This window comes from Anolis carolinensis, chromosome 4 (assembly GCF_035594765.1).
Source record: "Anolis carolinensis isolate JA03-04 chromosome 4, rAnoCar3.1.pri, whole genome shotgun sequence".
Classification (NCBI taxonomy): domain Eukaryota; kingdom Metazoa; phylum Chordata; class Lepidosauria; order Squamata; family Dactyloidae; genus Anolis; species Anolis carolinensis.
This window is the reverse complement of record NC_085844.1, coordinates 20,166,321-20,189,970: the sequence shown is the minus strand read 5'-3', so window position 1 is coordinate 20,189,970 and position 23,650 is coordinate 20,166,321. Positions and strand designations below refer to the sequence as shown.

The following is a 23,650-nucleotide window of genomic DNA, read 5'->3' as shown; positions in this document are numbered from 1 at the left end:
ACACCTTTTACCCAAAACTAATAATGTACACATGTGAAATGAAATAATCAGGAAATAACTTCACATAATTAAAAAAAAACATTTTAAACCTTCTACAGACCACCTGAAAAACTTCTTCCAAAATCTAACTTGGGGTGATCTTTCTTTCTTTCTTCAGTTGCATTTTCCCCATGATTTCCAATTTGGTGGCCAGACCTACAGATCTGTACCTTTTAGACATATTGAGGATAATTTGAGATACAGGCTTCTCTGCCCTTTCCTTTTCTTTCCTTTTTGCTGTTCACACATGTTCAGTAAGAAATGTTGCAGGCAGCTGTTATTTATCTTGCCTGTTGTAGGCAAGCACAAGCAAACAGCCACAATAAGATCAAAGTAGAATCCTATTCTTTACCAGCTCTGGATTTATTGCATTGTTTATTGGATCCACCCTTCTGCAATCTCATCTAAATGCCTATATTTCTCTAGCCCTTATTTACTATCCTCTCAGTGCTGATGCAAGTGAAAAGCCTGCAACTAGATAGTAACTAGAAGGAAAACGGAAGGCTGAGTAGGCATAAAAAACTTTTATTAACTAAGGAATGCCTGTGTATGTATGGCTTTACAAGTTATTAGATTTTAAAAGTTACTTTGTCTTTTAATGTTACTTTTCCATTTTATTTTGTTTTGGTGCTATGTCAAAAATGATTTAAATCTTTATTTCCTGGAGCAAAATAGTGCCTTTATGGTTCTACCATCAACTTACTGGAAACACGACCAAACACTAAACTTACTTTGTAAACTCCTGTTCATGTTTCAGAAAGCCGTCGTTTTCAAATCCCTCTTAAAACCTCAAATGGGTCTTTCACCAGAGTTCTCAATATGGTCTTTAAAAAAATATTAGAAGCAAACATATTTTGGTTTTGTAAAATTATCTGTGTTTTCCCTCAAGTCAAGTTATGGGTTACCAACCTATTTTTCTTTACACATGTGATGACTCATGGGCCTTGTAGTCCTGCTCATGACATTGTAATGCCTGATGAAGAAGAAAACTTGGGTTTTTTACCTTCCCAGTCAGAACTGGAATCTTCTCAGCCAGATCTTTCCCAGGCAGATCTGGGAACCTTGCACCTGCAAGAAAGTTGTGTCCCAGAAGTATGTCAAACAAACCCTGAGCCTACATCTCCCGTGTTCTCTCGCCATGAGTTTTGTAAACAACAGAGGGGTTTGGAAGCAGCTTCGCGCAGGAGTGCGAGGATAGCAGCTAAGAATGTACCCAATTAAGTCTGCTTTTCGTGAGAATCTTTAAGGAGTCAGACATCTGGTCTCAGAGTTTAGCTTTCGTTTCTGGTTCCCAGAGAACTGCTTCGGCGGGAAAGTTAGACTCTATATAGGTGTTTTACCCGCGTAGTAACTTCGCGGAGTCAATTCGTCAGCCTCCGGAGCGAGTTGTGTCTGGACAGCGCGCTCCGATTCAAGCCTCGTTCCTGCTCAAGCCTTGCCTTGTTTCCAGCCTTCGCTCCTGTTTCCCAGCCTTTGTTTACCTACGGATCTTGCCTTGTTTCCCAGGACTAACCCTTGCCTTGTTTCACGGATTTTACCAAGTTATTCCACGGACCTTGTTCTTGTTCCTCGTTACCTTGTTCCACGTTTCAAGCCTTGTTTCAAGTATCAAGTTATTTCCTAGCCTTGCTCAAGTTCATGGACTAAAGGACCTTGTCATCTTCCCTCACTTTGCCTGGCAAAGTGAGTGTTTCGGTTATTGGATTACAACTTTGGACCTTAATATTTCATATTGGACATTGTTTCTTTGGACTAATTTTGACCTTTCCTGAAAGGTCTGCTTCTGGACTAACTTTTACATTTGCTTTTACTAACTTTATATATTTCCTTAATAAAGATATTAGATAGAATCTGGCCTCTGCGTATGGTTATTGGTGCTCTGTAGCCTGGGTCGTGACAACACATTTCTTCTCAGGAGATTACAATACAAGCTACCATTTTTCAGTGCTCTGGCACAGTGGCTCATTGAGTAATAAATTACACATTGTTAGCAATTCAGCTACTTCTGCTTCTTTTGTGCCTTATTAACTTGGATCAATGCCATCTGGTTTTCCTGATTTATGGCCAGTTACTTTCCTTTCCACCTGTAGGCCTCCTATATCAACTAGTCTGGACAGCTGAGCTTCTGCTTACATTCCTACAAAAACAACAGATTAACCATCTGGGGATGGAATCCACTTGTGGGCCCATTTCCTCAGATTTAGGCTTCGGAGTTTGGGTTTCATCAGCTGAACCAAGAAGACTGAAGGCTATAGGCGAGCAAGCCCTTCTGACAACTCTTTTGCAGGTCAGAATATTAACAAGTACCTAACTTTCACAATCACCCTTTAATTATTGAAGTAAACTACAGCCGCCACCCCTCCCCCCAAATTGCTTTAATCTGAATCACCCTATATCTAAAGAAACCAGGATTCAATTATTCATTTCAGAGTATCACTATGAGAAAAGTGAGGAGTCCCCATTCACATCAACATTGGTAGGACTGGAATTTAGGCAAACAGATGCCTAGTCAAGATCACAAATGTAGTCACTAAAAAACTGCCTGCCAAATTACTATGGGACAAGGATACACCCACTTCCAGTCCAACATACAAGTGAAATACATACATCCATTTTTTGTTCATTCTAATCAGTATTAAAAATCTTCCATAAGAGGCTAAATGTTTTTTTTTACTGCTCCTGGGTATACTCTCATTCTCTGAACAGAAGAAGAGTAAAGAAGCCTGGCTTTGAGATTTATTATTCAAAACCTTTCAAGCGAGTGAATGCAACAGTCACAACTACTTTGAATTTTATTAATGATTTTTTTAAAAAAACATATGCATGTGAGACATCCCCAGATGTTTTTGGCCTTCAACTCCCAGAAATCCTAACAGCTGGTATACTGGCTGGGATTTCTAGGAGTTGCAGAACAAAAACATCTGGGGACCCCAGGTTGAGAACCAATGATCTTGGGCATGTACTCAAGATGTTATTTTCTAATTGTCCAGGATCAAAAATAATAAATAGATTATACATCCCAATAAAACAGGGATGGAGAAGGTGTGCCCCTCTAGAGGCTGTTGGGATTTCAACTCTTATCATCCCTTACTATTGGCTATACTGGCTAAGATGAATGGGAACTATAGCCCAATATATCTGGAAGCATGGACCTTTCCATAATTAAATAACGTATTTTATTAAAACTTTTATGAGGAAAAGTGTTTGCAAAATCCCTTCCTTTTATCTTACAATTTCATTTGCAAATCACTCCACTTGCAAAACAGGTCAGAGGAGGGTACTCACAACATTTTCAGGTGTCTATATGAAAACAATGCAAATATTTCCAGAGAAAAGGCAACACAAATACCTTAGGTATGTCATGACAGCTCCTGCTCTTTCTGTTTGGCTAAACACCCTTACCGTGCCTCCTTACTTTTTACACAAACACACACATAAACCAGAGTACAATGCAATGTTGGAAAGATATCCCAACTATCTTGTACTGGGTACAGCAGTTCTCAAATGGCACAAAGAGAAGGTAGTTGGAAGGGAAGGACAAAAAAAAGGAGGACCGAACATGACATCAGGCAGTTATGAACCCTTTCTTATTCTCAAACAGAACGCATTTTTACATCTTATTCCAATTAACATTCTCTGTTTAAGCAACATCTCCCAGAAATGATTCCTGAAGAAGTTACGAAGCCTTTTCTGATTTAAGTCCTAAATTGTTTTTGTATTCACAGCTTTTCTCTAAGTTAATTAGCTTAGCATTCTTCTTGGTCAGATTACAGCTTTAACTATTGGATGCAACTCACTGTTATATTTTAATTTTTACATCTTTACATATATCCCACCATGGAGTCTTAAAGGCTCCTCATTTGACAACACACTTTTATTTAGTAGACATTTCCATCCCAATCCTTAAATACAATTAAAAATTGGAGGATGACCAGGATTATCTTCCTAGATAAGCACTTTATATGACCACAGAAATTGGAACCAGCTAATTTTTCACTCAGCTCAGTATTCACAAGCATTAAATTTAATAAAACAACCCCAATAAAAGTTAATCAGAAGTGTTTAAATGTATCGGCAATAAAACAAATTTTATGGCTAGCAGAGTCAGTTATCTTCTGTGACAAATTAACCAACCATTCAAAAGAAGATGCATCAGTGCCATTTTAATAATGAAAAATGAAGACAAGTCAAACACAGCAGAAAGGCTCATAGTGCTGCTTTCTATACAGAAAGCATTGTAGACACACAAACTGATAGAGGGGAGACAGAAAAAGGATTCTTCATAATTAATGGTATCAGGGGTCAATACATTTCGGCTGACCTTACAGGCAAAAATTGTGTGGTCACCAGAACCATACAGCTTCTACACACACATACCACAGTGAAATATTTCCCTTGATCTCAAGAGTTTACTTCTAAAATGAACTACAAGATCAAAACAATCTGCTAGTTATCCTCCCTGGGTGCAAGCTCTGAAATGCAGAAGCGAAGTAGAAATTGCTGTATTGTTGCATCACAATTCAATAGGCTTCTGAAGCACAAAACTACCTTAGTGATAATCCCCATTCCTCTTGAGCTAAGCTAAAGAGGAAGACAGAAAAACAGCCCACATGTCCTACAAAACTCTACCTTTCAATTCTGGACACAGCATGGAGTGAGGAATCTCCAAGTTTGATTTTAATTGCTATCACTGCCAGACAATATGGCTGATATGTTGGTGGGAGTTGGATCTGATTCCTGGTTCCTAGACTACATCCACTTGCTGATCATAAAGATTATAATGTTTGCAATTGGATGGTAATCAAAGAGATTTTATACACACACACACACACACACACACACACACACACACACATCACTGAGTATATTTTGATGCTTCAAACCAGCTACCCTACTGAAAAAGGCAGTTTTCCAGTCAGTTCACATTGTTTGCATTTCCTCTTTCCTATCATAATCTCCCCCAAAGAAATTATGTAAAGATTAAAGATTACCCCCCTTTCTAATGTAACAGGTTAAAATGGCTATCACTTTCAAATTCTAGGTTCCATTAATACTTCAAGTTGTTCTTTTTAAGAGATAGAAATAGAGATAACAAGAGTAAGACAAGGCAGCCCCACATATAAATGTGCGAAAATTAAAGCCACTTGAATATGCAACCTGATGGTTGTGCTTGGCAGTCTGATCGGCATCATTGCTTATTAAGAAAAAGGAAAACTCCCCCGGGAGGATGTAGCAATGGCCAAATTGAACGATTAAAACCAATTATCAGTCTTGTCAAGTCTGCAGGATCTTAAGGGAAAGTTCAACTCACTTCCATCAACCCAGGCTCCCACCTCTACCGTTTAAACTGAAGGTTAAAAGTGGATTTTGGTTTAGCTGCGTAGATTGCTTACTCCCAACTAATTATTTGCCGATTTTCTCTCTTGCTCACCTCATATTAGGAGAAACCCAAAGGAAAGGGCTGGCATACATAATGAAGACAATAAGCTTTTTTTAAAAAAAAATACTTGGGGATTCAGAGAGTTAATTGATATTCAAACTGAACCGTTCTAACAAAATCCCAACTGCAGTACATTTTTTACATTTTCAAAGGCACTTTCGATGTTAATAGAGCTCACTGTTCTCTTAGATTGCCATCTCTCTAAAGATAGCATTACACTGCAACCTCTCCAAAAGTAGCATCAAGATCATGAGTGCACGTCTACAAGTACATGCCACCTGAATACATATAAAAATGAACTGAGAATGTAAAAAGGGACAAAGGACCACTAATTCTCCACTGAGCAGTCAGTTACTTAAGGAAAGCCCACAGGCAGGACATGAGTGCAATAGTACACTCTGGATTGGGCCCCTCAAAAATAGAGATACAGGGAAATAGTCTCTGTTATAGGCACAATATATAACCACCACAGCTAGTAGTCATTTATAGTTCTACCTTTCTTCTATTTCATTGTCATTAATGCCATTCAAATGTTGATGTTTGCACACCTTGTGACAAAATATATCCACAATTAAATTATGTGCTGTATGAAGTAGCCTTTTCTTTTGTTTCTCTCCAATCTCATGCCACTCAACTTCAATAAAAAAAAAACCCTATATAGATGACCCCATTTTCTAGTATTATAAACAAAAACTTCTCTTTCTATCTACTTTTTCTTCCCAACACACAATGTTATTTATTTTTATTATGTCTTTTCCTATTGACCATTTCTAAAATAGCAGAACTATATATTGTAACTTTTCCTCATAGGAAAGTTCCTCCAATGTTCATTGAAACTAATCATTTTTGCAGCTGGCAACGCTGTGCTTAGTGTTGCAACCAGTACCACATACGATATCCCAAGTGTGACAGCACTTTCAACATTTCCAAAGGCTTATCTTTCCATGGTCTTACTTGTCCAACAAAAGTGCTGAGGTACATTGTTTATACAGTAGTGTCACTTATCCAACATTTGCTTATCCAACGTTCTGGATTATCCAACGCAGTTTGCCTCCCGCCCGGATCCAGAGCTCTTTCTCTAGGCAGCAAAGACTGAACTTTTTACGAATTTAATTTCTGACAATGTTGTTACTGTAAGTTCATTTTATGCAATTTTATCTTTATTTGTAGTCAATTTGTTAGTAGCCACTGTTTTTGTTGTCAATGTTTTCAATACATTGTGACGTTTTGGTGCTAAATTCGTAAATATAGTAATTACTGCTTTTTCTGTCAATTTGTTGTAAAACATAATATTTTGGTGCTTAATATGTAAAATCATAATGTGATTTGATGTTTAATAGGCTTTTCCTTAATCCCTCCTTATTAGCCAACATTTTCGCTTATCCAACCTCCTGCTGGCCCGTTTATGTTGGATAAGTGAGACTCTACTGTATATGATGATTTATATTCCAGTCCTTCAAATAAATAACCAGACTGACTTAAAGTTAATAAAATATTAAAACAATCAATATCTGTATTGAAAACAGAGTTCCTACACACACGTGTGCAGCAAAAGATCCAAAATAAAGAGAACAGCATATCATCAAACTAAAAAAAGAATGCTGAAACTGGTTTTCTTTACTTATCCAGCTGAAAAATGTTATAGTCTGGATGCCACTTATGAAAAGGACCATATGTCTCTGCTCACTGAAGTTCACATGATAATTATGAAAAGGAGATTATCTGAAAAAGTCCATGTGGAGGACTTGGGAGGTTAACCTTCAGATATGCCAATCCCAAACATAGCTTCTTCATAGATTAAAGCCATTACTTTAATAGGCTGAGAAAGTAACTGGGAGCTAGTGCAGTTGATACAGCAGCCTCTTTATATCATGGTTACATGACTGGGTTCTGATCAACTTTTCTGCATAGAATTTGGCAGTAATTAAAGCTTTCGCATCTGAGCATGAAAGTGAAGCAGGGTCAACCCTGGCTAGTACTTTGATGGAAGACCAGCAACAAATACCTAGTCCTGTAGGCTATATTTCAGAAGAAGAAACTGGCAAATTCAGTATTTCTCCCCTAAAAATAACTATACAATTCATGGGGTTGTCAGAAGTCGACAGGCTACTTGAAGGTACACACATACTCGGTTCCTGCACAATCTTCAAGGGCAGCTCCATTATTAATCAAATCTGAATGCAACAAATGCATGTGTAACAGCAAGATTGTTCTCCTTTAGCAACATCTGTCAACACAACAGGACCATGGCAAAGGCATCCTGTGGCCTATCTACAGCTACCCACACTCTACATCACCCTCTTCAAAGTGAAATCAATACTGTCTTATTCAGTGCCTCCATCGACATCCATTTTCCTCTCTATGTTGAAAGATCTCTATGTTGTCTAGCTTAAGTTCCTGTTTGTTTCCTCACATCAGCACTTCATTTCACATGAATTCAAGAGTATTCAAGACTACTGAAGCCTTCCTACCGCCCAATGGAAAGAACAGACAAAACTGAGTGTCATAAACATATTAATGGCATTGAATTCTTCCAGTGGTTCCATGAAATGCTAAACAGCATTACCTATAATGATATTCAGGCTTGGCACCCAGTACTGTTTGGGACAAGTTGATCAGGGCTGAGAGAGAAACTGAGAGACATGAATAACCAACAAAAATGTTGCATCCATCATCTAGCTGGATCTATCATCCATCTGGAAGTACATAGCTAATAAAAACAGTAATACTCTGAGTTAAGTAATGCAGTATGTTGGCATCATCACAATGAACTTACTCTTCATCTGAACTCGAAATGATAGGAGCTTTCATCATGCCTGAAAATTGATGAGGAATTGTTTATGCGGCAATGAAAAACACTAAATGGGAAAACTGAAGTATTCAGTTTTCATTTTTTTAAAAACAAAAAGTTAATGGGCTTCTAGTTTTTAAGTCTGCAAAGGCAAGCTTTTAAATGCCTTTTAAAAGCCTATTGAAACTCAAAAGAAGTGGGATTCTAGCAAGCTTTCTAATGGACAATAAGACAAGGCTGCTCCAAAATGAGGAGGTAATACAAAGAAAAATGCTTGCATCACAGCCTTATCTATACAGAATGCAAAATGATGCATTTTATGCTACAGAATCTAAAAGGAAGATGTGGCACCCAGATGGCTACTTAGGATCTGAAGTTCAAACTACATGTAAATAGGATCCACAGCATCGTTATAATTCTGTGTCAAGACCAACTGCAAAGCAGAAAATTACTCAGATCTGGTTGCGTTGTAAACTCTGATTTATTTTGCATCATTGCTACCAGTCCTAGGGAAAGACAGAGAGCTACAATCATGCATATACTCAAAACAGGAAGGAGGAAACAAAAAGTATCCACATTAGTGTTCTATTAAACAATCCTATATTGAAGAGTTAATGCAATCTGAAATCACTTTAACTGCCATGGCTTAATGCTATGGAATTATGGGGCTGTATATTTTTACAAGGCCTTTATCCTTCTTGGCCAATAGCACTGGTGCCTCTCATCCCAGGATTCCATAGCATTAAGGCCCCTTCTACAAAGCTGTATAAAATCCAGACTATCTTCTCTGAACTGGATTAAATGGCAGTATAGACTCAGGTAATCCAATTCAAAGCAGATAATGTGGATTAGCTGTCTTTATATTCTGGATTATATGGGAGTGTAGAAGGGCCCTGAGTCATGGCATTGGAAGTCATGTCGGACTGCATTCAGTCTACAATGTAGATGCACCATTGGAGGTGAAGTCCTATTTCTCACTCCATACATAGAGTACAGGCATGGAGAAAGCTCTTAAGAAAAGCCTTACTGCAAACCTCAATGAGCACAGATATATGTGCCCCATGGAGACTTCAAGCTAGATACCACCCATTTCAAACAGGAGACTTTCAGGCAAGAAAGGTAAAACCAGAGAAGGGCAGACTTTAAAAGCACTGGCAGAAAAGTAGCTTGCAGCTCACAGAAGCTGACTTTCAGCAAAAAGTTATCCACCACTGACAGGCAAGAAACAGCATCTTCTCAAATTGATGAAGGTATGTCCAGAAATGCTGCTCTTTTCACCTTGAACACTAACAGCATTTTTTTCAAGTCCTGACCAATCTTTCTGTTGTAGAGTTATCCCAGTGCCTGAACTTGCACCTCGCCAAAATGTACACTGCATTTACAATAACGCCTTGCCTTTTACAAGCCTCTGATGAATTATATCGAACCAAGGTCTAAATCATGGAGATGACAAGCAACTATAGCAGTTTAGCATAGACAAGTCTTGAAATAATATTATGATCAAAGTCGAAGGCAGCCTAATAAAACCCAGGTGGCTCGGGCTTATCATACATGGTACTCATTACTTCAATTGCTCTGTTTAATAGATTGCTTGGTGTCAGCAGGAGGAGGTTTCTGCTATTAATTCCTCCCGTTATAACCCTACATGTGTTTTCTGGAGCTCTCTGATAAATCAGCTTTGCCCAGGAAAAAGTGAAGGGGGGGAAAGTCTATTTTAGAAGTCAAACCTTTTACCACTGCTGGCAAAACCACGGAAACCACTGTGAATTTGCTTTATTCACTTTTAACAGAAGGCTAAACTAGTTTCTTGGGAGGTTCCAGATGACTCAAACTTGCCAGGGTTTTGCGTGGGTTGATGTGTTTCAATCCACAGCCCCACAAAGCCACACAAAAATGCTAACCTTGTGGCAAAACATTCTATAAATGCTAGATAAAGGTGCTCTGTTATTTTTACATGTTTCCTTTCATTTGGTCTACAGTTTTAGATAGCCACTGAATGACTTTGCAGCCATGTAAAATCAAGTACCAGGAGCAAAAACTTCACTTTCTTGTTTCCAGATCCTTTTTAAATCACATATCACCAAAACAAGAGAAAAACTCAGTTGAATTGACAGCCTTTAAAAACTACAACAATCATAATTTTTAACAAAATGCATACATTTCATAAATACTCAGCTTTGAAATTAAATATATGAGTTAAAGCTTCCTTCAACTCGGAATTCCTAGACTCTAAAATCCAAAAAGGTCCACATATGTGACTGAGATAATGACACCTTTGTTTTCTGTTGGTTCAATGCACACAATTTTTATTTCATGCACAATATGATTTAAAGGACTGTATAAAATTATCTTCCGGCTATGTTTGTAAGGTGTAAATGAAACATACATGAATGCTGTATTTACCGACCTGGGTCCCACCTCCAAGAGATCTCATTATGTATATAGAAACATTACAAAACGGTGGAGGGGGATCCGAAAATCCAAAACATTTCTGCTTCCAAACATTTCAGAGAAGGGATATTCAAAGTATATTACAGACCTATTGTACACAATGCAAGCATAAAGAATTTTAGATAAGAGATAGAGGAAAGTACCTAGAATTGAGGCTTGGGAGATAGTACTTCAAAGTCTGCTGTAATGAGAATGTTGATTGTAAGTGTTTTATTATACTTCTTTTATCATTTTTCATGAGCCATATAACACCATGCTTATCTCAGCAGAGCACCCTATATCTCCAAACAATACAGCTTTTAAGAAAATTTCTTACAACTCTACATGCACTGTTCACATTATCTAGGGAATACAATAAAGTGAAGGGACTCAGTTAAAAGAAACTAAAAAAGAAGTGTGACCGTCTACTATAAATGCCAGGATAGCCAGTCCAGTTTCCTCCCGGGATTTTATGGTTTATTTTTATTTTTTCCACCCATGCATGGCATTACACTCAAGGATCAACCATTTTCAAAGCTGTCCCAATAACAAGCCTTCCTTGTCAAGGTTGTGTCCTGTTATGGATGTAGAAGAGGTGCTATTCAGCATGTTCAATGTTCTAGGAGTGGCACCCAGTGTCCAAACAGATTCTTTACATCTGATCTGCTCAACTTCCAAAAAGGTTTTTATGCTGCTTCAAGTACCTCTCCTTCCCTGCCAGAAATTGGTTTCCCCAATGATCTTAGGTTACTGAAAAACTTTCAATATCAATTTTCATGTATAGAAATCAATTGCTAAATTAGGAAGGACTCATTTTTGGCTGCTTGAAGCGTGAAGGAATCCAGAGGATTCTATTAATAAAAACATGTCATTGTCATTATTAAGTTGTTACTGGTACAATAGTTTATTAAGAAATAAAGCAACAAATGCACATACAAAAAAGAAAACGACATCCTGAGTACAGCAATACCATCAGGATAACACGACGCTTCAATGCACTACTACAATGCACATAAGCTGCTACGTGTCTCCTTTGTGAAGAGAAAAAGCGGGGTATAAATCAACATCAGCACCATTACACTAATAATACTAAACCGCTGTATAATTTCTGAGATTGGATGAAAAGCTATTTTGTCCAAGAAAGTAGCTGCTCAAACCCAAAGTCTGAGGCATTGTTAATGTACAATCGTAACGTTCTTAACAACTGATAAAACTTTATGTAATCCTATGTTTATATAAACTGCATTCAGGCACAAAATTAAACATTTAAGAAAATCCCAAATTTAAGAAGAACATATCTGTGGACCTTCTCTCCCTTCTCTTTTTATATTTAAAGATATGCTTTAAATCTGCAAAATAATCAGGTAGGAAAATGAATGTTTTTACTATTTTCAAAATTAAATGTTAACTTGTACAAACCACTGGCTGCTCACTTCACTCCAGATCCGTTGTCCATTTCAGACATGATTAGGGACGTTTTCCAGATTAAGGAATCAAAGCTGAATAATCTGTCCTCCTCTACATGACAAAACGGGGTTTAATGTATCCTAATGTAATGTTCTTCGTAGCACTGGAAACTACCACAACCATAGCTCAGCCTGTATTTCCAGGAGGAAATCATCTTGAAAGAGTCATATACATCTTTCCAAACTACATTTTAAGGAGTTACATACTGCCCTCTCCCGTATCATTCCAGTTTGTCTCACAACTAGTTTTTCACATATAACTTTTTTAAAGACCTATATTCTAAGAATTTTGAAACATTAATAATTCATTTAAAGAGCTTTATGCCAGTCATCGTAGGCATGTTTACACAACTGTTCCATATTTTAACACCTTTTGCTGTAAAATCACAGTGTTGGTAACAGCTAGCCCCAGAGTCAAGAGACCAAAATCCTGTGTGGCAAGCCTGGGTGCCATCCTGTACTATTGCAGCCTGGCTGGTCATAAATGTTAATAAATATTAAATCTCTCCTACAAGCAAACTTTGAGTGTTTCAAATAAAAACTGGAAATGATACCCAGCATGAAGTTGTAGAAACCCAAGCATCAACTGTGCTGGACTTTAAAACGGTAATATATTTTAACTTCAACCTTCTGAAAATCTTAAAATTTCTGTGACATATTCACTAAAGGTTAAAATTTCCCTGAAAAGAAAAAGTATAGCTTAGCAGCTATAAAATGTATGATATGTTTGCTAAAATGCTATTATCAAGTGTACAGCTAAGACGTTGTTAAGCTTCAAACACTACACATAATGTGATTAAAGGAATTAAAAGAAAAAATGTTGAAAAACATAATAATTCCTCCACTTCTTCATGTCAGTTAGGCTTTGTCCTAACAGAGGTACCACACCACAGCTTCTTGAGGCTGCTTATGGCATCCTTGAGTTAGCAACCCCTTACAATACTTAAATCTCCTGCTGAGTTGATTCAGAGTCTGAAAAGCGATTTGATTCAGAATCCAGTTTTACAAAATATTTAGCTTGACAGTATTAGACTTATGTTTCCAATATTAAGTTCCCATATGCAACTTCAATGTAGACAGAAAAGCTTCCATTTCCAATTGTAAGTTTTTACACTGTTCTTGTTGCAGTTACTGAAGACAACTACTTTTGGAAGCAGTTTTCTTAATGGTGCAAGAGATTGCATTAGAAAGAGGGTCAGAGAAGCTTAACCTTATGTGTAAAAGTTCTTTACCTAGTCTTTTAGGCATTACATATTCAAATTGTGCTAGAATATGGTCATAAGTATGCTAGTAAAATTTCAAAACTCCACAATTATGTCATATGAACCCTTAACATCCAACTTATACCCAAGCCTTTATATTTCATTTTATGGAAGGTGGAGCAGCATTAAGAAAATATTCATACACATTTTCTTCTTGAAATGGCTAAGACAAACCATATTTCAAGTTTACACAGAAATTTAAAACACGATCTCAGGAATAACTGCTTAGAAGTAAATGCTGGTGGGTTCTATAAGGCACTCTCTCTCTCTCAGGTAAATTATGCTACAATTGCAGCTTGACTACTGTACAAAATCCCAGAATACTTGTAAAGTATCTACACAAACACATCTTGTGTTTGTGTAGACAATTGCAGCTTGAACCATGAATAACCTGGAAAATGCTGTATTCAAGCAGGAGAATAATGGAAACTACATAACTATCCTCTTCACCAAAAGATTTGTGGCTACAAACCAGAAAACCTAGTGCTGCCATCCTAAAAAACTGATAAAGATTTACATTTTCTTTCAAGCTAAGGATCTCAGCACATTCTGTACGTATCAGTGCTAAGATAATCCCAACATGTAAACATGTTGCTGTACTGGGAAAAGGGTAATGGTTGGTTCAATGAAACTTGATCACATACATTTATTTTCTACAAAGCTATGTGCTGAGATGGGAACCATTAGCAGACATAGAAAGCCTCAATGGCAAGCTGCCAGTCTAATGCCGCACGCCCCATTTTGCTGTTAACTATTAACCAGATTAAATGTCGGCATTTACTTCTTCCCTATAATCTGACTGTGCACGTTTTCAGAACACACTCTCCTAATGCTTCATCCCTTTGCAAGGAAAACCTGTTTGTTTTCTTGCTTTAAATAACAACTGCTTATTAAATTAAATATTCACAGTGGTTCTTGGATGAATTTGCACAAACTGTTGATCTGAGAGTTATGCCATTTTTTAAAAGCACAAGATTGCCACAGCCTACTAAATTAAGGATGGCTAGTTGACAAAAGATTTTCTAGGACAAATATATTCCTAAATTCTCAATTTCTTTTGAATTATAGTTATTAGTATATTTTGCAATATTACAACTAATCAGATACACTAAAATGAACATAATGCTTGGTTGAATAAGACAGCCAGGTACTGAGGGGGGCATTACACTTCATCAAAATGATAGGGGAAAAAGTAATTCCCTTCTGCTCCTCTGCAACTTGCTCAAAAAAGGCAGACGTGTATGCTTTGCCTTTGCTCCTCGTGATGATTATCTCATTTTTTTTCAAGTCTATACCTCTAGTGAATGGGCCTAACTACCCTAAATGCACAAGAGCCCAACTAATCTTGGAAACAAAGCAGGGTTACCCCTGGTTAGTACATGGAGGGGAGACCACCAACAAAGACCAAAAGCTGTGGGTGATATTTCAGAGGAATGAACTGGCAAAAGCACCTCTGAGTATCCCTAGCCTAAGAAAATCCTATAAAATGTATGGGCACACTCTGAGCCATTTCATGACTTGAAGGCACATGTCCAGAGTTTTTAGAAGAAACTCTGAAGATTAAACTGCAATGGATGTGATTTTTCCATCAACATAACAGAAGGGAGCAATGGTGTGATAGAGAAGGAAGTTTGTCAAAGCTTATAGTAGTGCCAATAGTACTGCTTTTAATTCAAATGAAGTCAAACCAAACCAGATCAGCTCAAAATCAGCTCGCCGTCGGCAAAGTTTCAGGGACTCAGTGAACCCTAAGTCCTGTATTTGATACACTGGGACCTTTCCATGTTCCCAGTGACTGGCAGAGCCCGTTCCCTCAAGAATTCTTTCATTTACTGCAATTTTATCCTGTCCTCACCCAAAAATGTCAATAAACCTATGGATCGATTCATTTTATCCAATAAAAGAATAAACTAAATAAATACTGAAACATTTGCCTTTTATGAGGCAGCTTGGGGAGATATAGCATATGATGGAATGAGGGGGAAACTCTTCATAAAGTGAGCCAATATATAAAATTTAAGCCCAATAAAAGTGCCAGACACCCCAAATAAATAAAGACAAAAATTAATAATCACCTTGCGGGGAAAAATGAAGAAAGATTTTTCAATGAACAAGAGCAAGGAAGAAACCAAAGGATCACTTGGTTTGGGCTTCCTTCAGCTGATCTTAACAAACATATAAATTTAGCTTTGTTCATATTTAAATTAATATTAAACACTCATTAAAAGTAAATGTGTCCTATATCCTACAATTACAGCCTCAGAATTCACTTGACTGTATATATCATCTATGATTTTGGAATTGTTCTAGAAGGGTTATTGTTGAAACTGTAAGATTTTAAGTTCCACATCTGTTGCTTTCAAAAACATTTTAGAACTGAAACTTTGGCATTTTCAATAATATGTTAGCAATGCCAAACCTGAAAGTATTTTACAACAGCATAACAGCTGGGCACTTCATAAATTCCCCACCTGTAAAATATTGTTTTGAATTTTTAAAAAGTAAGTTTTTATAAGCCATACCCTATGCAACAATATATAAAAAATATCAGAGTATACTTACACTTTGTTTTACTATGAATGTGATATTTTAATGTCTATAATTTTTAAATAAATCCAGCCATATAAAATGTACAACCCTTTCCTTTTAACAGTTCCAAAGCTCAAGTATGAAGGGATGTAAGGGTAAAGTCATTAATTTTACTCTGATATGTCATATTTTAGCTTTAACCCTCATATATTTCAGTGTAAAGTTATCACAGCTGCCTAAGACTAAAAGGTTTATATAAATTTTCAGTTAACCAGTGCCAAGGTCTTTCCACAAGTTATCAGAATAACTTACATGCAGAACATTCAGCACGTTTGTTACCAGGAATGTTTGGCAGTTAAGTCAATAAGCTCAAATAAGTTAGCATTTCCAAAATATTGCTATGCACAGCAAATATCCACACAAGACCCAAAAAGATTAATATAAATAATTTAGCATATAGATTACCTCTGGTTGTGGACCTACATAATTTTTAAAACCTGTGAAATTCCCTGCAGCCATACTCTTTTCTCCAGAGATTCATTCTATCAATTTAGGAAAGATGTGGGTTTTTAAACAAAATATGGAAGATTAATGACACATTATTCTTTTTCCAGGGGAGCGTAGCCACCGAAAGGTGATGATGTTTTGTGTTAACATTTTAGGCCACAGGAAATGAAAAGATTCTTAAACAGCTGTTTGTCTTGTAAGCTATGAAATGCAAAAAATAAAATGAAAAAATAAATGGTAGAGTACACCACAGGCCTGTATGTCATATAATTATGACTAATGGGTAGGAATGTAACTTAGTTTGGACAAGTACGCTCCCAAGGCAAGACCTGAAGGCTATTTTTAGATGAAAACAAGCATCTACTGTAATGGAATCAAACAAAGGATACCAGAGATCTAAGAGGATGGGAGTGAATAGGTAACTTTTTGTAACAATTTTCAGGGCCTCACTTTAAGCAGGCAGACCAAAGGCTTTGTTGCTTTTGCCTAAAACAAATGCCACAACTCATTACAAATGATGGATCTCTTCAAAGAAGAGTCAAAAATCAGACAAGTGGGTTTATACCCACGAAAGCTCATGCTACAATAAAAACTGGTTAATCTTAAAGATCCTACCACATTCCTTTTTTTCCTCCCCTTCCCTTCCTCCTCCAAATCAGATACTATTATGTTATTTTTTTGTTCTCAATAGCCTCATAAAGGAAAAGAATAGCAAGGGAATGCCATAATTCACATAGCTACTTTATAGGTATCCAGTGGCTTATGTAGACCCAGTTACCCTTATGCCATGACAAATTTGCTCTAGCTCTCTTGGCCTTAGAAACAGTACCATGTGGCTTGGAATCTAGGAGAAAGAAGGAAAAAAACCCACAAAAATATAGCCATATTTCTGTTAACAGACATTTGGACCACAAGGCTTTTTCTTATGAAGCAGTCAAATGGGATGTTTTTAGAAGCATCCCAGAAGAAAGGGGACTGGAGAAGCACAGGCTTTTGGTATCACCTTGCAACAGTATGGCTATAGTAAACAATGTAACAAATGGGAAAGAGAATAATTCAATGCTACTGTAGTTCTGGGTGCTTGCCTACAAGAAGCAAAGTAAACAGCAGCAGTTTTTGTTTACTTATGCAAGGCTTATCTGACAAGATTGTTTTTTTTTCAAGTGTACATGTTAGTTTTGAATAAAATGTTTTCCGAAGCATGATGAGCTGCTTATTCCTGTGTGTGGTATATACCTATTCCCTATTCTTTCTATGGCATTTCTTCTTCAGGTAATAAATATTCTGTTAAAACATAAATCCAAGAAAAAACACTTCTTTCATTAACTGAAACATACTCACACAGGTAGGTAAAGGTAAAGGTTTCCCCTGACATTAAGTCCAGTCGTGTCCAACTCTGGGGGCTGGTGTTCATCTCCATTTCTAAGCTGAAGAGCCGGTGTTGTCCATAGACACCTACAAGGCCATGTGGCCAGCATGACTGCATGGAGTGCCGTTACCTTCCCACCAGAGCGATACCTATTGATCTACTCACATTGGCATGTTTTCGAACTGCTAGGTTGGCAGGAGCTGGGGCTGACAGCTGGCACTCATTCTGCTCCCAGGATTTGAACCTGGGACCTTTTGGTCCGCAAGTTCAGCAGCTCAATGCTTTAACACACTGTGTCACCAGGGGCCCCACTCACACAGGTATGAAGCATTATTTGATCTAATTCCAGTTCTCTGGATTGTGACTCTTTCAACCCATTTTTATTAACATATGAATTGCAAACAAATGTTTTCCCACGCCACTTATAAAATCGTTCCATACTTTCCCTGCATTTGTTTAAAATTTCTTCATTGTACAAAGTGAAATCCTTACAGCTAACAATATTAGCTCTAAGTACCTGTCATATATCCACACAAGATACAGAATGAAATTTTGCAAAATGCAAAGTGATGTAGAAAATAAAAAAACGATGTTAATTTCAGGCACATTTCCAGCTCAGTCTAAAAATATGAATCAGTGAGTATGCTGTGGGTGTTTAAGGTTCTTTCAGAGACAGCTCTTCCCATTAAAAATGAATATAACTAGCTAAAATTTAGATAGAAAGAGCTACTTGGTAAACTGAACAAGAAACATTTTGCTATTTCCTGTAATATGAATTGGTTGTCAAGATAAAAAATATCTCCTTCTAAGGTATCTGATTTCATAAAAGCAACATCAAAATGTATTTCTTTGAAACAGATTAGTTAAAATAGAGTACTGTATATATTCATGTATAAGTCTCAAAAATTTTAGTAAAAATATTGACCCCAAAACCTGTATTATAAGTTATACACAGATCAATGGATGCACTGTTCTTTAATTCTTATCAAAAAAGAAACTATCTACTCCTCTGAGTAAGGTGATAAAGGAGAAAGGAGTCCATTCTGGGACTTTCTGAATACCTCGGCAGGTAAATGGCAGCAGTGGCATCCAGGCGGTGCCAGCACTCTGCTCTCTCCATTAAATAACACTTAACTGATCCATGGGTCATATCAAAATCCACAATATGGCCTCAAAATCTTGAATTCTAAATAAGGTTGATTTATACACAAGTATATGAGGTAAACCCCGGTGGCGAAGTGTGTTAAAGCACTGAGCTGCTGAACTTGCAGACCGAAAGGTCCCAGGTTCAAACCCCGGGAGCTGCATGAGTGGCCGCTGTTAGCTCCAGCTCCTGCCAACCAAGCAGTTCGAAAACATGCCAATGTGAGTAGATCAATAGGTACCGCTCCATCGGGAAGGTAATGGCACTCCATGTGGTCATGCCAGCCACATGACCTTGGAGGTGTCTACAGACAACGCCAGCTCTTCAGCTTAGAAATGGAGATGAGCACCAACACTCAGAGTCAGACATGACTGGACTTAACGTCAGGGGAAACCTTTACCTTATATGAGGTAAATTAAACATGAAGCTTCAGGAAAGTTGATAGTATGACTAATGACCAAGTTGGGAAATAGACCTGTGACCCTTTCTCCTATGTCCATAGAAACTGCTCTATGGCCTGATGTTTTCTCACCCAAAATTTGTCAGTGCAATGACACCACATATCTTTTTTTTAAAATGAAATGTTGCTGGGAGCCGTGGGGGTGGAGCACATGGAAATTAAAGATACACACATACTGCTCTGTAGGGCTTACTGAAATACCTGGGGTTTTAAAGCATCTGCTGAAAAAAACAGACAGTACATTATCGGTTTTGCATTTAACTCAATGCACTTTGTATTAAACGAGCAGAATTTGGCTGCGTAAAACCGTCTTTGAACCTTAGCAAATGGAAACAGCTTCCCTTATTTGCAAGCCTATTTTTATGGGTAACACACACAAACATACACACACTTACTTATATACAAAAACAGATTTTATTAAGCGAGGTAACAGTGCCCTCTAATGGAAAGATAAAATAACCATCTATTTTTGATTTTAAAAATAGAATAAATCTTTTACCATTACCGTTCTACCTCTGCAACAGTCTTGCTTAATTGCCTAAAATTACTTTATTTTGCAGCTTGTCAAGACATATGATGCAGATGATCTGTATTTTTTTAAATAAAATAAATCCTAATGAAATGCGTTTTTAATGCAGCATTTTATTAAAACTCAATAGAAAAATATTTCAGGCAACAAGAACCCACAAAAGATTAAGAGTACCATATACTCTGGATTTACTGTGTATTCTGTCTGGAGGCATTTGAGGGGAGATTCTGAAATTCACCATGAGACATGAATCCTTGAAAGGATTGTAATAGTGCAACAAGGAAGATAGGGATCTCAGTAGGAAGTGATGTGTTTCATTATAACTGGAACACTAGACTAGGGAAGCCTGATTTCTGTACATGTAGCTCCAGCAGATCCCTGTTTTGCAACCATTTAAACCTCCTAGACTACCAAGGTGTCACAGCTGTGTATTAAAACAAAATGCAGGTTCCAAAAATCACTCTTGTGAAGTATTCTGTCCAACAAAATGCCTGGCTAATAAGCTATATAGCCTCACTTTTGCTTAAGCCACAGTGAAAGCTCCTCAGGGCAGGAGATTACTAGGAGGCAACACTGATATTATACGTACAGCATGTTCTGAACATCTCTAGATAGATATATAGATACACACACAAATGTTGAGGAAATGGTTAAACATCCTTGGACCAAATTCAATATACAGTAAAAAAAAAAAAAAAAGGTTATTGTGGCACCATGAAGGCTAATAAGTTTCATCAGCCCATTTCATCAGATGCCATTAGAAGTGGATTGGCATCTACAACCACCTTATGCCAAATAAGACTTGTTGGTCTTCAAGATGCCATAAGGCTGAAACTCCATTATCCCTACATGATAGAGAATTCTAATGCGCGCTGATCTGTGTTCATAATAGTTTAGAAAGGAAAAAAAACACCCTCTTAAGGCTGCATAAGCAAAAAAAAAAAAGGAGTAGGTACCTAGATTTTAGTCGCCTTGAGTCCTTCTCAGGGTAGAGAAAGGCAGGATATAAATATTGTAAATAAATAAATAGACTTTAGAGAAGAGTTGGTGAGGAGTGTTAACTCACATTCTCCCTATGCACTTGCTCTTTAGGTGTAAAGGACGCATAACACAGGAACTGGTCATTTACTAGTTAATGAAGGAGGTCTGTAGTAAATACTAATAGTGGCTTCTCTAGCAGACTACAAGGTCAGCTCATGTTACAGGGACAGAAAAGGTTTTCATCTTAAAATGTCTGGGAAATTAATTGTTCCCTTGTTAAGATAGAGTGATCATCCCTCTTCTGCCTGGAAAAATAGCTTTCCCTTTCAGAAAAAAACTTACTTTTAATAATCAGGAAAAAAATTAACATTCTATGCTCTAATGTTGAGAAGGGGGAATTGGCTATGCTCCAGTCAAGAAAACCAGTCCACTGAAGTAGTACCTAGGTCATCATGGTTTCGTTCAGATGAAGAGATGTGAGCTAACCACATCTTTGCCTTACATTTCGTTTTTGTATTTTACTTGACACTTCAATCAATTAAACCATTGTTTTGGTGCCCCTGAGACTGCTTCATTTTGACAGACCCTCCAGCCTTAGCTGGCTTGAGATTGAGGCATTGAAATCATTAAACTATCAAAGTTCTGGAGCAGAGTCTAGAATCAGGCTTCCACTAATGGCATGGCATTAGTGCTGGTATTAATTTTTAGCTTCATTGGTCTGAACAACAGCTAATGCAAATGCCTTTGCGTTCATCAAGTTGCCACCCTTCACCAAGGATCTGTCTTTCTCTGTTTTGTTTTTTCTATGAGGAACAGCAAGCAAGTCAAAGTACTAGGAGGCTGGTAAATTAAATAAGCTATTTTCGTGCCTGTAAAACAGTTGGTGGCAAAATAAAACTGGTATGATTCACTGTTGATCACTGCTCTTCAGCAAATTACCCCCGTTCTATTCAAACACACTGCATTATGCACATGTTCTACCACTGTAGATAATCCCTATTCAAGGTTGGGGTCACATAATTATACATGAAAATCCATGGGGAATGAATGAGAATTGAAGAAACTGAGGACATTGATCACTAATTTGACTGAATTCATTCTAGTCTTCTACTCTCTCATGATTCTGTTTGTTCTTGGGGGGAAAGGCTCAGACCTCATCTACCAAACACCTCTCCAAAAATTATATAAAAAGCCATTTCTGTGGCTCTCAAAATGAAATATTAGGCAAGAAATTCAGCTGTCTTTAGAGCACCATATCATTCTGTCTAAAATGAAGCAGCTCCTCTAGGCTTCAGTCAACATGGTTAGCATAAAGACTGGCAGGATGTACAACAGGGAATGCAACAAGACTGAGCAGCAGCAGGTTAAAATAACATCTGACACAGAAAAACATGAAGTTCTATTCCCAGCCTCTGGCTGTGCAGAAAAGGCACATTTAGCAGTGGGTGCTCATAAGAGATGAACATTTACAGCAGTATGACAGAAAACAAGTCACTAAGTAAAGTAGAGCTGAAAGGAACTGATCAAGAATGATACTTTCCTTTTTTCCAGTTCAGAAATACCATTAACCAAGATGTTGCAAGACTAGTTACCATACAACTAGGATAAGATCTGAAGACAAGGATACAAACAGCAAGAGCTTTTCACTTGGTTGTGGTATCTCAAAGGAAAGGGAGAGAAAGGAAGGAAAAATCTCCTTAGGTGGAAAAAAGCTCTTAAATTTGGTTTCTATTAAGGATTTTTTAAAGCTCTGAAGCTCCAAGTATTCCCTCAATAATCAGGCCAAGATTGGCTTGGTAACTCAGATCGCAATGCCAGAGTACAGTCGGCTGATTTAGTTCTGTAGATGATTCATTTCTCAAAGATATTAGTTCTGACAACGTAGTTCCTAAAAGTATTATCAAATGGAGTAAGAAAGTCACTCTGCTGCACTAAGATTAATCTCCATTTAAACACAAATTCACATCTCTTATCTTCTGAAGGGTACTCCTAGTGCCACAAACAAACACAAAAGAATTCCTTTGCTAAATTAGCCCCCTGCACACAATTTGTATTCTTCAGAACTTCAGCCGTTCTCTCTCTTCAGGATCTTTGTGTTGACAAGCTTACAAGTTGGAACAGATTGAAAAAAATAATTTAAAAAAACATTTCTTGTGCCACCAATAAGATTATGTCATTCATTTTCAAAAGTCTTATGTCATGAGACACAGATGCAGATGTGAAATAATCTAAAATACTGATGAAGAACCAGTGGCTTTCAAAATTTTGGTGAACTGCAGTTCTCATTAACCCTACCAGCCTGGACATTAGTAAAGCTCAATAAACAGTTTATCTGCTTATGAGGGGAAAACGGGTACAAAACCCAAATTCCCCATAATTTGAGACAATCTTAACAAGACATGAATTTGACACCAAGAACTGACATTTCCCACCCTATTTCACTTGAGAGCAGTACCCTCCCGAGAGACTCATCTCATGCTTAACTTGACATCATTCTGATGTTGATCAAAATAATTTTAATTCCTCCATATGTTACATTTGTGTTAGTCTTTTATACTGTAGTGTTTAAATCTTTTTTCTAAAGTGAACTATGAAATATTTAAGACTCTTTCCTGTCTCCATCTACAGGCATCAACACGCAGGAGTTTCTGTGCATAACAATATTCATAGATCCAAGCGGAACTCTGCAGAGTTACCATGAAT

General features: G+C 37.3%; 1 protein-coding gene and 1 long non-coding RNA gene across 2 annotated transcripts in view; both read right to left on the bottom strand.

Annotated features, from left to right (window-relative positions):
• eif3h (eukaryotic translation initiation factor 3 subunit H) overlaps positions 1-23,650 on the bottom strand; it is a 73,505-nt gene that overhangs the window by 40,398 nt on the left and 9,457 nt on the right. The gene's annotated exons all lie outside the window — the stretch shown is intronic.
• LOC134298796 (uncharacterized) lies at positions 1,939-23,650 on the bottom strand. The gene is made up of 2 exons (XR_010005878.1): positions 22,902-23,650; positions 1,939-22,586 (listed from the first exon to the last, which is right to left on the bottom strand). It is a non-coding gene; the product is annotated as an uncharacterized LOC134298796 (long non-coding RNA).